Below are 14,892 nucleotides of genomic sequence, written 5' to 3'. Positions count from 1 at the left end.
ATTGTAAAGAGAGCCTGTCACCAGAAAAAAACGCTATTAATCTGCAGATATAGGCTTAATCTGCAGGTTAATAGCGTTACTAACCTGCCTGGTGCCCACACATATCAGAACGCTATGGGGAGAAAATGTCCTTTATTCACTCCAGCAACGTTCAGTTTCAGTCATGGGGGCACAGGATTAGTCACCGATCTGAGTTTACAGTACCGTGCCCCTGGCCTTGACTGACAGCCGGCCCCAATGCAGAGCGACTGTCAGTCAGGGCCGGGGGCGCAGTTACAGCCACTGCTCTGTATTTTCAGACCGGTGACTGAAACCGCGCCGGCACCGCCCCGTGACTGAAACTGGAACACTGCTGGAAGGAATGAAGTTCATTTTCTCCTCGCAGCGTTCAGCTAAGTGCAGGCACCAGGCAGGTTAGTAACGCTATTACCCTGATGATTGACCCCATATCTGCAGGTTAATAGTGCTTTTTCTGGTGACAGGTTCCCTTTAAATCTCCCGCCCAGGACTTATCAAATCTTCTTATTGTGTAATAAGCACAGTAAACAGGACCTCTTCAACAAATTTGAACTGCTCCAGATGCTCCCCCTGTCATCACACACTTGATGTGATTCTGCAGGCTGACAACCAGGGTCGGACTGGGGTGGCTAGGGCCCACCAGGGGAACTGACTCTAGGGGCCCACACTACAGCCCACCATAAACGGTTTTATTACTTGTTATGCTTTTCTATAATGTTCTATAATTACATGATTGGCCGCGCTGTGGAGCACCAAGTTGCAGGACTATATTCGAACAGTCATTCCGTACTGCCAGAGTCCCTTTAATGGTAACTTGTCACCTTGAAAAACGCTATTTATCTGCAGATAAAAGGGTAATCTGCAGGTAAATAGGGTGTAAAGCCTGGTTAGACGGCTTATTGGAAAAGCATTGGCTACACAGAGAAAATTACATTTTATTCTCCCTGCCGCCACTCGCTTCCTGTTATTGGGTCGGTGCAAGGAGGGAGACATTACAGTCACCACGAACTACAAAGTGAGGGTGCTGCAATAACGTCCGGCACCTTGATTGTGACATCTTCTATGGAGCCCAACCTCAGGCTGAGCTTCATTGAATGACTAACATGGAAGCAACACCCGGCAACTAGTGCTGAGTGAGTGTGGTCGGATAAGGTGTGATCCCAGCATGTTCAGGTGTTATCTGAGTATCTTGTAGTGCAAAACATGCTACCCCGGGGACTCGAGCATATTATCAGAGCACTACAAGATACTCAGATAACACCTGAGCATGCTGGGATCACACCTTATCCAACCACACTCACTCAGCACTAGTTGCCAGGTGTTGCTGCCATGTTAGTCATTCAATAACGCTCAGCCTGAGGTTGGGCTCCATGGAAGTGTCACAATTAAGGTGCCTGACGTTATTGCAGCACTTTGTAGCTCGCGGTGACTGTAATGTCTCTTATCCGACCACGCGCACTCAGCACTACTGGCAACCCATCAGCAACCTGCAACTGCGTCACAGGGGGCTGAAGGGAACAGGTGACTGCATGCACCGGCCATTGTGCTATCTAAATGCCGCTGTCAGTGATTGACAAGGGCACTTAAATACTCAAAACAGCAGCAATCAAGGCGAGCTCTGATCACTGCTGTTACAGGCAGACGCCGGCTATGTAACACAGCCGACATCTGCCCAGTATGGAGCAGGCTCAGCTCCTGAACCCGTGTCCATACAAGCACATCCCTATGGTGACAGTTTTGTCAGGGTTAGCATATTTCACTTGTCTGTTCCTAAATGTGGAAAGACAAATGGAATTCCCTAACACATGTGAGTGAGTCCTAACAGATTTAGTAAAGGTGCCTCAAGCATATGAATGTTATTACACACCACAATGCACAGTTACATACACGCATCTTACAAAAATACATATTATTCCAGATACGCAGACGCGCACAAACACGCAGACGCGCACATACACATCAGTACACGAATACATCATCTGAACCACCATCAATTGTAATGTCAGGTCAGACCCATATATCTTTGTATCGCATAAACCTACAACTCCCAGTATGTAACTAACAATAGAGATACTGGGAGTTATCAGTCATCATCAGACTGCAGACCATACAGGAACCACATTACTGATGAGACACAGGCAGGATCACAAATGAACATTTACATGCAGGTATCTTACCTGAGACGGCTTCTCTGATTAGAGTCGTTCTCTTTCTGTTCTTCCTCTTGTCCAGACTCCATGATGAGTTCCACAGCTCGTCTCTGCAGACTTCCATCTTCTCCGGTCTTCTGCAGCACATCCCCACATGATGCCCTTAAAGATGGCAGTGTCATTATGATGCTCCTGAATAAAAATATCTACACTGAGCCCCTAAATAAACCTAACTCTTACAATGCTCCCTGCACAAAATATGACATACACTCTACAACTCTTATGGTACATGCTCTCCACACTGTCCTCTCCTTACCATACTGGGCCCCCTCTTCACACTGTCCTCTCACACTGTGTCCCCCCTATACTACCCAGTCTCTATACTGTGCCCCTTCATCACACTCCACCTCCTCAGCATACTGTTACCTCCTTTCTGTGCCCTCACACTGTTTCCCCTATACTGCCGCATCTCTATACCTTCCCCCTCACTACCTAGTCTCTGTGCTGTGTCACATCACACTTTTCTCTCTCCATACTATCTCCTCACACTATTCCCCCACTCTCCATACTGTTTCCTTATACATCCCCCTTCCCCATTCTGTTCCTGCACTCATTCCCACCCCTCTAGTTCACCATACCGTTTCTTCACACATCTCCCCATTTTGTCTCCTAAAATTTCTCTCCCCAAATATAATAAATCATCGGAAGACCACACAGACATGCAGAAGCGCGCTTACACACACGAAAACAAGCGCACACAGACACATACTAAGGGCTCTTTCACACGTCAGTACATGCGGTGACAGTTTCCTCATGTACCACAGACACTGGTACACGTAGACCCATTCAAATGAATGTGCACACGTCAGTGTGTTTCCACTTTCCACAGACCATGTGGTGTCCATGGGCAAAACACGCTGACACGTCTGTTTTTTACCTGCTGCACAGGCCGCAAAACGTCCCGCACACTGATGACAGTTAGTGCTCTTCCCAAGCACTGGGTGCTGAGCGCTGCCCTCATCATAGATCCCTGCTGGCGCTGCGATCAGCAGCAGCAGGGTCAATGATGAGAGTAGTAGTCTACTCCAGCAGTGTCCAACTGTAAAAATAGGAATAAAATAAAAAAAATCCTTATACTCACCTCTCCTAAGAGTCACCCGCTGTAATCCGTGCGAGCACTCACGCCGAGGAGAATGACTCCTGCAGCGAGTGGACCCCGGAGCTGCGCTCAACAAGCGGTGCCCTGTCAATCACTGAGTGCAGCTCCGAGGCCCGCTCGCTGCAGAAGTCATTCTCTTCGGCGTGAGCGCTCGCACAGATTACAGCGGGTGACACTTAGGAGAGGTGAGTACAAGGATTTTTTAATTTTATTCCTATTTTTACAGTTGGACACGGCGGGAGTTGACTACTACTCTCATCATTGACCCTGCTGCTGCTGATCGCAGTGCCGGCAGGGATCCATGATGAGGGCAAGCGCTCAGCACCCGGCTCTTGGGAACAGCGTTAACTGTACACTGATTCCCAAGCACTGGTATGTGTCACACGGATGACACACAGGTGGACACATATCTCCAGTCCCGTAAATATCAGGACATGTGAAAGAGCCTTAATATACACACGCAGATACACATACCCACAGAAATGGGGACACGTACACACGCAGGCAAGCACACACAGAAATGCACACGCAATCATGCACAGACACACTCAGACAATCACACACAAAAATGCAGACAAGCAGGGAAGCACGCACAAACGTGTGAAGACACATATACACGTAGGCATGCAGGCACTCAAATACATACACATGCTGGCATATACACACACACGCAGGCATATACACACACACATGCAGGCATATACACACACACACATGCAGGCATACATACACACACACACAAGCAGGCATATACACACACACACATATGCAGGCATATACACACACACACATGCAGGCATACACAAACACACATACATGCAGGCATATACACACACACACACATGCAGGCATATACACACACACACATGCAGGCATACATACACACACACAAGCAGGCATATACACACACACACATACATGCAGGCATATACACACACACACATGCAGGCATACACAAACACACATACATGCAGGCATATACACACACACACACATGCAGGCATATACACACACACACATGCAGGCATACATACACACACACAAGCAGGCATATACACACACACACACATGCAGGCATACACACACACACATGCAGGCATATACACACACATGCAGGTATATATACACACACACATGCAGGCATATACACACACACTGTACACACATGCAGGCATACACACACACACATGAAGGCAGGCATATACACACACTGTACACACACAGGCATATACACACACAAATGCAGGCATATACACACACACAGGAATATACACACACGCAGGCATATACACATACAGTCATGGCCAAAAGTATTGAGAATGAGACAAATAGTAATTTTTCCAAAGTTTACTGCTTCATTTTTTGTAATGGCAATTTGCATATACTCCTGAATGTCAAAGATTGATCAGCTTAACAGCAATTACTGTACTTGCAAAGTCAATATTTGCCCAGAAAATGAACTTTAACCCCCAAAACACATTTTAACATCATTGCAGTCCTGCCTTAAAAGGAGCAGCTAACATCATTTTAGTGATTGATCCATTAACTCAGGTGTGGGTGTTGATGAGGACAGGGCTGGCGATCAATCAGTCATGATTAAGTAAGAATGACATCACTGGACACTTTAAAAGGAGGCTGGTTCTTGGTATCATTGTTTCTCTTCAGTTAACCATGGTTATCTCTAAAGAAACATGTGCAGCCATCATTGCAATGCCCAAAAATGGCCTAACAGGGAAGAGTATCGCAGCTACAAAGATTGCACCTCAGTCAACAATCTATCGCATCATCAAGAACTTCAAGGAGAAGCATGTCAAAAAGGCTCCAGGGCACCCAAGAAAGACCAGCAAGCACCAGGACCGTATCTTAAAACTGTTTCAGCTGCGGGATCGGACTACCAGCAGTGCCGAGCTTGCTCAGGAATGGCAGCAGGCTGATGTGAGTGCTTCTGCACGCACTGTGAGGCGGAGACTCTTTGAGCAAGGGCTGGTTCCAAGGAGGGCAACAAAGAAGCCACTTCTCTCCAGAAAAAACATCAGGGACCGACTGATATTCTGCAAAAGGTACAGGGAGTGGACTGCTGAGGACTGGGGCAAAGTCATTTTCTCTGATGAATCCCCTTTTCGATTGTTTGGGACATCTGGAAAACAGCTTATTCGGAGAAGAAGAGGTGAGCGCTACCACCAGTCTTGTCTCATGCCAACTGTAAAGCATCCTGAAACCATTCATGTGTGGGGTTGCTTCTCAGCCAAGGGAATCGGCTCACTCACAGTCTTGCCTAAAAACACAGCCATGAATAAAGAATGGTACCAGAATGTCCTCCAAGAGCAACTTCTCCCAACCGTCCAAGAGCAGTTTGGCGCCCAAAAATGCCTTTTCCAGCATGATGGAGCACCTTGCCATAAAGCAAAGGTGATAACAAAATGGCTTATGGAACAAAACATAGAGATTTTGGGTCCATGGCCTGGAAACTCCCCAGATCTTAATCTCATTGAGAACTTGTGGTCAATCATCAAGACACGGGTGGACAAACAAAAACCAACAAATTCTGGCAAAATGCAAGCATTGATTATGCAAGAATGGACTGCTATCAGTCAGGATTTGGTCCAAAAGTTGATTGAGAGCATGCCAGGGAGAATTACAGAGGTCTTGAAGAAGAAGGGGCAACACTGCAAATATTGACTTGCTGCATTATCTCATTCTAACTGTCAATATAACCTATTTGTACTCATAATATGATTGCAATTATATTTCTGTATGTGATATAAACATCAGACAAACACTAATAAAAACCAGAGGCCAGCAGATCATGGGAAAATATAATTTTGGTGTCATTCTCAAAACTTTTGGCCATGACTGTACACACAGGCATATACACATACACAGGGATATATACACACACACACACACAGGCATATACACACACAGGCAGGCAGCATATACATAAAAATTCATACAAACACACACTATATTACACAATCTGTACAGTACAGAAGCGCTCCTAAGGCGGGAGACTGCAGTGCAGGGCGCGCTGTGACGTCACTTTCAGCAGACGTGCGGCCCTGTCTGCTAAATGTGACGCTGCAGTACAGCCCCTGCTCTGCTCTTCGGCTCTCCTGCTCCCAGGCCACTCCCGCTACTGTTCTGGGCATCGCGGCGGCGGTGAGAGTGTGTGCGCGCGCCCTTAAAGGGCCCGCGACCACTTTTTTTTTCCTTTTTTTTTTTTTAAATTCTCCTCTGCCTTCTCTGCAGGGGGCCGGGGCCCACCGGGAAATTTCCTGGCACCCCGCCAGGCCTGTCCGAGCCTGCTGACAACCCCCCACTCTCCTATCTCCCAGCCTCCCTCATCCCCGCTCCATCAGCTACTAGTTACCAAAGTGTTTTCTGCTTGGTGAGCTCAGCTGACATCAGTCTGACAGTTTCCACTAAGATATATTGCAGAAAAGGCAGCCCACCGCACAGCCTGGAATGCCGGCTGCACTTTTCAGTAAGATATCTTGCTGTTGTCCATAATAGCATGGAACATTAAAAGATAAGCTTCAAGTCACGGACCATGAGCTGGGAGTCAGAGGGAACAGACAGAGGCTGCAGTGCTGGGACGAGGCACAGGTTTTGCCTCACACACTTGTACGTGTCAGCGCCTCACCTGATTCCTTCAGCATCCTGTCACATGCGCAGAAAAAACCCAGCTCAGTCTCAGACCAAAGTCACTGGCAGGGGCTGGAGGGGATGGAGCGCTGCCTGGCCGTTTCTATTGAGAGTGCAGGAACGACGTAGCTCCTGTCTCATTGATAATTGGAAAGGAGCCCCCAACACAGCCCCCAGTGTGACCGCAACCATTATGCCCCCACTGGGGGCCCCTGAGGGAGTGGGGGCCCCAGGCATTTGCTTTGTTTGCCTCCCCATAATGTCAGCCTGCCCACATCTGATACTTCCCATTTATTCCCCCTCTTATCGCTCTCATCCTAATATGAATTACCGCAATCTCTCCTATGTAAAACCTGTGTCCTTGACGACCACCCCTCTGCTCCCTCTCTCTGGAGCACTCTGAAATGCCCACTCTGTCTGTAATAAGCTCCATGTGATTCATGACCTCCTTACCTCTCACAATTTCTCCTTCCTGGGCCTCACCGAAACATGGCTGACACCCTCCAACACTGCCTCCCTTGCTCCGCTGTGTTATGATGGCCTCCACTTTGCCCACACTCTTCTCCTTGGCAACATACATGGCGGAGGAGTGGGTCTTCTTCTTTCTACCAACTGCACCTTTAATCCAATCCCACCTCTAACCTCCCTTATCTTCTCTTTTGAAGTCCACTCTGTCCGCATCTATTCTACCTTCAAGTGGCCGTCATATACCGACCTCCGGGCCCGGCCACTACCTATATTGACTAATTCTCCACCTGGCTTCTTCACTTTCTTTCCGCTGACATTCCCACTATCATAATGGGTGACTTCAGCATCCCTACTGACACCCTCCAGTCAGCAGCCTCCAAACTCCTGTGTCTTACTTTATCTTTTGAACTTACTCAATGTTCCTCCTCAGCCACCCACACAGACGGAAATACATTAGACCTTATCTTCACCCGTCTCTGCTCCCTATCTAACTTCACAACCTCCCCTCTCCCCCTACCTCATCACCATCTACTCACTTTCTGTTAGCAGAGGATTAATCCGCGTGACATCCAGAGTTTAGAACACAGAATGTAGGTTTATTCATATCCAGCATAGGCACAGCATGGAGTCTGGTGTTACTGCAGCATGAGGAAATCAAATCAGATATATAACAACAACACAGGAAGAGAAGGAGGGGGCATCCTGTCTGTGGGAGTTTTTTTTTTTTTTTTAACTAAACTTTGTTAACAACCTCACAATATGCACAACATATGAAACAGCACAGTAGTTGTTGCAATACACATACAGATTAATATGTATTATTCCAACACCCCCACTCAACAACTACTTATCCTCTTAGTCCCATTGTGGTTCTCAATTCTTTTAACCTAGCTCGTGGCAATGGCTTTGTCATAATGTCAGCTACCATCTTATCAGTTTCACAATAGACAAAGTGAATTATCCCACGATCTATCAAATCACGTAGATGATGATGTCTGACGTCAATGTGCTTGGTTCTAGCACTGATTTTTTCACTGCATGCAAGTTTAATGCATCCTTGGTTGTCCTCATAAATCACCGTCGGCTGAGTTGTCGGTTTGCCAAGATCGTCCATCAATTGTCTTAGCCAAACAACCTCCTGGCTTGCATAGGCTGCGGACACATACTCCGCTTCTGTAGATGACAAGGCAACAGACACTTGTTTCCTACTAGACCAGGAGATTGAACTTTCTCCAACTTTAAACAAGTATCCACTTGTGGATTTATGATCACGCGAATCACCAGCCCTATCCACATCTACATAGCCGGTAAGTTCTAGATCTCCTGCTGCAGATAGTTTTAAATTTACATCTTGCGTTTCTTTCAAATATCGGAGAAGTCTCTTAACAGCATTCCAGTCTCTTTGGCGCGGTTTTTCCACATATCTGCAAAGGATTCCAACTGTTGTTGTGATATCCGGTCGAGTCATAGTTGATATGTATAGAAGTGTCCCCACTGCCTGACGATATTTCTCATTGTTAGGCAACAGGTCATCTTCTCCTTCCAGCTTCAGGTAGGATGGTTCCATTGGGGTTGATATACCTTTGACCTCCGACATTTTAAACTGATTCAGAATCAAATTAATTTTTGCACTTTGGTTTAGAAGAAAACTTCCATCTTCCTCTCTCTGGATTTGGATTCCTAGATAATATGTCACACTTCCAAGGTCTTTTGATTCAAAGTGCTGATTCAGAATTTCAGTCATTTTTCCAATTTCTGCGTCGTCTTGATGAACAACAATCACGTCGTCCACATATAAGAGAATATACATCCACTTTCCATCTGTATATTTTGTCTTCCAACAAGACTTTATTCATCTTGGTGTTCCATGCTCTTGCTGATTGCTGATTGCTCATTGGGGTTGATATACCTTTGACCTCCGACATTTTAAACTGATTCAGAATCAAATTAATTTTTGCACTTTGGTTTAGAAGAAAACTTCCATCTTCCTCTCTCTGGATTTGGATTCCTAGATAATATGTCACACTTCCAAGGTCTTTTGATTCAAAGTGCTGATTCAGAATTTCAGTCATTTTTCCAATTTCTGCGTCATCTTGATGAACAACAATCACGTCGTCCACATATAAGAGAATATACATCCACTTTCCATCTGTATATTTTGTCTTCCAACAAGACTTTATTCATCTTGGTGTTCCATGCTCTTGCTGATTGCTTAAGACCATAGAGAGATTTTTGTAGTTTGCAAACAAGATTCTCTTGACCTCTTTTTACATAACCTTCAGGTTGAGTCATGTATAAGTCCTCCTCAATGTCACCATTTAAAAAGGCAGTTTTTATATCCAAATGTCTGACATACATCTTTTGTACAGCAACTACAGCTAACAAAGCTCTGAACGTGGTCTGTTTAGTGACTGGAGCAAATGTAGCATCGTAATCTTCGCCATACTTTTGAGAATATCCTTTTGCGACCAACCTTGCTTTGAATCTGTGGACTTTACCTTCTGAGTCATATTTGGTTTTGAAGACCCACTTGCACTTGATTGCCTTTTTGCCCTGTGGTAGCTTGGTGAGTTTCCAAGTTTGGAGTTGATGAAGCGATTTGATTTCCTCATTAGCGGCATCGATCCACTTTGTTCTTTCATGGACAGGTAGTGCTTGCATTTCATCCCATGACTGCGGCTCTGACTCAGGTAGTGTCTTGACAATGTAGGATAGACGTTTAGCTGGTATACCTTTGCTTGATCTTGACGATCTCCTGATTTCAGATTCACCTGATTTTTCTGTTGTTCCTTCATTAGTTGAAGAATCCAGCCAGACCTCTACATCCTCCTTGTTGCTGTCTTGTAATTGTGACTTCAGCTGGACTACTGGCGTGATGTCACAAAACTTGGGTGATACAAAGTTCTCATCAATCACTACATCTCTACTTATTGTGATCTAGTTTGTTTCTGGGTGTAGAATCAAAATGCAGCAGCAGGGGTTTTAGAAATAACTACACAAAAAAATAAATGTAAACACAAGCAGGTGTAGTGCTATAGAAATGTAAAACTTAACATTTATTACCACTAGATAAAATATGTGCAAAATACAAGGACCTAAAAACACAGATGTACTGTCTGTGATATTAGATAGCCAAAATACTTCCATGTATTGTTGCGTCCAAAGATATAGATATATGTCATATAAGCATATTGTATCTCTGACGCAACCAAGAAAGTGTGGCAAAAAGAAAATGATGGAGCCTACGGGACACTATAACAACTTATTGTGTCTCAATATGTGAGAACGCAGAAACATTAACCCTATCAATGGTAACCATTTAACCTTGCTATATATAGAAATGGAACATCCTCACCAATTTTGATATCCGTTCCTGCTCTCAGACTTCAAGATAGCTCCATATGATGGGGGCAGACCAAGTCTCATAGGGTCACCAGCCCATCACAATATACCGCTCCCGACGCGTTTCTTTGCCTTAGCTAGTCATCAGGGGAAAAAAAGAGAAGACATGCGGTATGCACGCTGCCCACAATCGCGCAGCTCATTCACCAGACAGCGCCATTTGACACTCTGATAAGTCCTCTTTTAAATCCTAGTCACGCTATACTCGCGATCGTGTCACTTCCGGTTCCGGTCAGCTGACATCCGGTATGTGGAACGCAGGTGCCGGGCGTGACACGCAAGCGTCACATCCGGTGTGCGCATCACAGACAAGGAAAAACCGCACACTACGGAGCGACGATTAAGGGGCACACAAGGTAACCAACTGACATCTTGTGTTGGATGGTGACATGAAGCCCTCCCATCCATAAGTACCCCAGGCCAGGGCAAATGTCCAAGTTATACAGTAGCTGACACCCATCCAGGCACATACCGTATGTACCGCGGTATATACTAACCGCGTATATTCTGCCCCAATGGTTCATGAGCTGGAAATACCTCATAGGTCAAAACCGCACAGTGGTGCCACGGCCCAGGTCGAGAGCGCACTTAAAGCCCAAACAAAAAATTATTATGAAAATAAAAATGGAAATAAAGGTGAAATTATGAAAAAAAAAAAAAGGGGAATATGAAGAAATATGAAGAAATATGAAGAAAATATCTTTGGACGCAACAATACATGGAAGTATTTTGGCTATCTAATATCACAGACAGTACATCTGTGTTTTTAGGTCCTTGTATTTTGCACATATTTTATCTGGGTGTAGAATCCTATAACCTTTCTGGGTTTCGCTGTAGCCTACCAGGATACCTTCCTTAGCGTGAGATTCCCACTTAGTTCGCTTTTCTTTGGGAACATGTACAAATGCTTTACTTCCGAATATTCTTATGTGATGTAGTTTTGGCTTTCTGCTATTCCATTGCTCAAATGGAGTTTTGTCTGTAGCTTTACCTGGTAGTCTGTTCTGAAGATAGCAAGCTGTCATGATTGCTTCACCCCAATATACTGTGGGCAGATTTGCATCAAATAACATGCTTCTTCCACTTTCACATAGTGTTCGGTTCCTTCTTTCCGCGACACCATTTTGCTCTGGGTTGTACGGTACAGTGGTCTGAAATAGGATTCCATTTTTCTTTAAAATGCTCTGTGTCTCATTACTTGTATATTCAGTCCCATTATCTGCACGTAGAATCTTTGACATTCTTCCAAATTTATTATATACTTCAGCTAGGTATATTTCAAGTTTCTCTGGAACTTCCTTCTTGCTGTAAAGCAGGTGGACAACTGTATATCTTGAATGATCATCAATAAATGTGAGAAAATATCTCTTCTTCCCTGGGGTCAGAGTGCTCATTGGACCACAGACATCTGTGTGTATTAAATCTAGTGGCTGTGCTGTTGTTGTACTAATTCTCTTAGGAAAAGCTTTCCTAGACATTTTCCCTTTGATGCAGCTAGTACACTTCATTGTCTGGTTACATAGATCAATTGTAATATCCTCAGCTAGTTGCTTTTGGACTAACTTTCTTATTGCTTCTGGGTCTCTGTGTGCCAGACGCATATGCCACACATGAATACAGTTTTTATGCTCTTCTTGTTGCGCTGTATACACACACTCTTTGCATTTCAGCTGATAAAGTTCATCTGTGATGTTTCCCTCTACTAGTGTGTGACCTTCCTTTGAGATGATGCAGCTATCATGCTTAAATGTAACTTCATTTCCTTGTTTTGTGAGTTTCTTCACAGATAGTAGATTACTTTCAAGACTAGGCACATACAGCACATCCTTTACTGGGATCTTCCTGCTTTGTGTTGGTGAGATTTGACAATCAATATAACCATCTCCTATGCCTTCTGAAGTCATGTACTGACCATTAGCCATAATCAATTTCTCTGATTTACTTTGGTTAAGCTTAGAAAAGAAGTCTCTGTTATTAGTCATGTGACTAGCTGCTCCAGAGTCTATACACCATGCATGCTTTGATGTATTTGCACTGACAGTAAATGCAGTTTCAGTATTCACAGAATCATTTTCTCCAGATACAGCACTTTTAACCCTTTGATGACTGCTTTGCTTTTTCAGCTGATTCATTCTAGCTTTCCAGACTCTGCAGTCAGCTTTCAAATGTCCTGATTTCTTGCAAACAAAACATTCACGTGTTTCTTTTATGTGCTTCCTGTTATCAGTTAGGTTTTGTGTCTGTAAAGCAGATTCTGTGTTGCATGTCCTACTGTTTACACCTTCTGCCTTTCGCTTATATTCATTTATGAGCTTCCCCCTGACATAATCCAGTGTAAGCTCATCATCTGGACGCGCATCTAGTGCGGTTACAAGCGTATCATACCTCTCTGAAAGGCCACTAAGCAGTAATGCGGCCACATGAAAGTCCTTTAGATCTTCCCCAATGACTCTCAGGCGTTCTACAACTTCCAGAACACTTCTTATGTAATCCTGCATATCCTGGCCTTTCTGTAGCTTAGACTGGTACAGCTTTCTCATGAGATAGAGCTTATTGCTTAAATTTATCCTCTCATGTACCTTTTGCAACTGCTCCCACATTTCCTTTGCAGTATTACATTTACACACATGCACAATCTGGTCATCATCTATACTGAGTGATATGGTACTTTGTGCTTTCTGATCCATCTCTGTCCACTCCTGTGGCACTGGGTCAGGTTTAGGCTCCTGTGTGTATTTCCACGTACCTTCTCTTATTAGCAGCATTTTCACTTTGAATTTCCAGGATTGATAATTCTGGTTAGTGAGACTTGGCACTGTAAATTTCATGGAGCTGCTGCTGGTGGCCATCTTTGCTTCTTCTCAGTTTGCTGTCTTTCTTTCTTTTCTTTCCTCTGTGTTCTGGGGATCTGTGACTCTGGGACTCTGGTACATCTGGGCCCATAACCTGTTAGCAGAGGATTAATCCGCGTGACATCCAGAGTTTAGAACACAGAATGTAGGTTTATTTATATCCAGCACAGGCACAGCATGATGTTACTGCAGCATGAGGAAATCAAATCAGATATATAACAACAACACAGGAAGAGAAGGAGGGGGCATCCTGTCTGTGGGAGTTTTTTTTGTTTTTTTTTTAACTAAACTTTGTTAACAACCTCACAATATGCACAACATATGAAACAGCACAGTAGTTGTTGCAATACACATACAGATTAATATGTATTATTCCAACACTTTCTCATCTCTGTCCTCCTCACCTGTCACCCATGTCAGCAAATAGCACACCCCTGAAGAAACCTTGCATGTCTCCACACTCACACACTCTCTAATTCTATTCTACCACTGACATCCATATCTTCACTCCACGACACAGACAGTGTCACTGCCTTCTACAATGCCACTCTAGCATAGCACCAGCTATTGACTCGGTTACCCCTCTCATGCATGACAGAGTGTGACGAATCAATAGACAAAACTGGCACAATAGCATCACTAAAAAGCTTTGGCAAGTGTCCAGGGTCGTGCAGGGCTGCTGCTAGGAATTTCGGTGCCCCATACTGGCAAAATTTTGGGGCCCCCTTGAAACTCCACCCAGGCTTCACCCCAGCTCCGCCTCCACTCCTCAAACCTTCCACAGTCCCACCGACCACTCTTGGAAAAACTCTACTTTCTGCCACACTGTGACCACACCACATATTACCACCACATAGTGACTGAATAATACCACATACAAGAGACAAATACTGTCACACCATGACCAGATCAAGTATATGAGAGCATCGTTCAGGCTTTCAGACTTGCATTGAGAGATTGTGACATAGCTTCTGACTTCCAGTCAGTCAGAAGCTGCGTTCACAAGATGGCGCCGCAAGACCGAAGCAGTGCTGAAAATTGATGAAGACGCCAGAAGATGAGTATGACTTATGTTTAAAGGGACTCTGTCAGCACAGGATGACTGTTCAAATAAAGTCCCACCACTCGGTACTTCACGGCAGAGCCAACCCTTTAAATTCACCTGCCCACCTGTTTGTTCTCCCTCTATCTCCACACC

The sequence above is a fragment of the Phyllobates terribilis genome, unplaced genomic scaffold (genome assembly GCF_046119375.1).
Source record: "Phyllobates terribilis strain yellow unplaced genomic scaffold, ASM4611937v1 Scaffold_88__1_contigs__length_6355796, whole genome shotgun sequence".
Classification (NCBI taxonomy): domain Eukaryota; kingdom Metazoa; phylum Chordata; class Amphibia; order Anura; family Dendrobatidae; genus Phyllobates; species Phyllobates terribilis.
The sequence above is the reverse complement of the archived record's forward strand: the minus strand, read 5'-3'. Positions refer to the sequence as shown.